The sequence below is a fragment of the Oratosquilla oratoria genome, chromosome 16 (assembly GCF_046742065.1).
Source record: "Oratosquilla oratoria isolate Oo_2021 chromosome 16, ASM4674206v1, whole genome shotgun sequence".
Classification (NCBI taxonomy): domain Eukaryota; kingdom Metazoa; phylum Arthropoda; class Malacostraca; order Stomatopoda; family Squillidae; genus Oratosquilla; species Oratosquilla oratoria.
Genome location: NC_134792.1, coordinates 8,868,300 through 8,868,677, shown reverse-complemented (window position 1 = coordinate 8,868,677; position 378 = coordinate 8,868,300).

The window sequence follows — 378 nt, the reverse complement described above, 5'->3', positions numbered from 1 at the left end:
GCTAATCACACCTCTTTCACACCCCACTGCTCTGGCCACACCTCAGATGTTCTCTATGTTTGCTCAAAAAGTGCTAATCACACCTCTTTCACACCCCACTGCTTAGGCCACACCTTAGATGTTCTCTATGTTTGCTCAAAAAGTGCTTATCACACCTCTTTCAAACCCCCACTGCTTGGGTCACACCTCTTTCACACCACAGAATCTGCTCAACACCTAGGCAAGGTCAGTATATAAACTTGGCATATCAGGTTTATATACTGACTAGTCTAGTGGGCCACGCCAATCCAACCGGGTGTAGGACAGTTGCTCACCGGATAGTTGCTCACCGGATAGTTGCTCACCGGATAATTGCTCACCGGACAATCGCTCACCGGA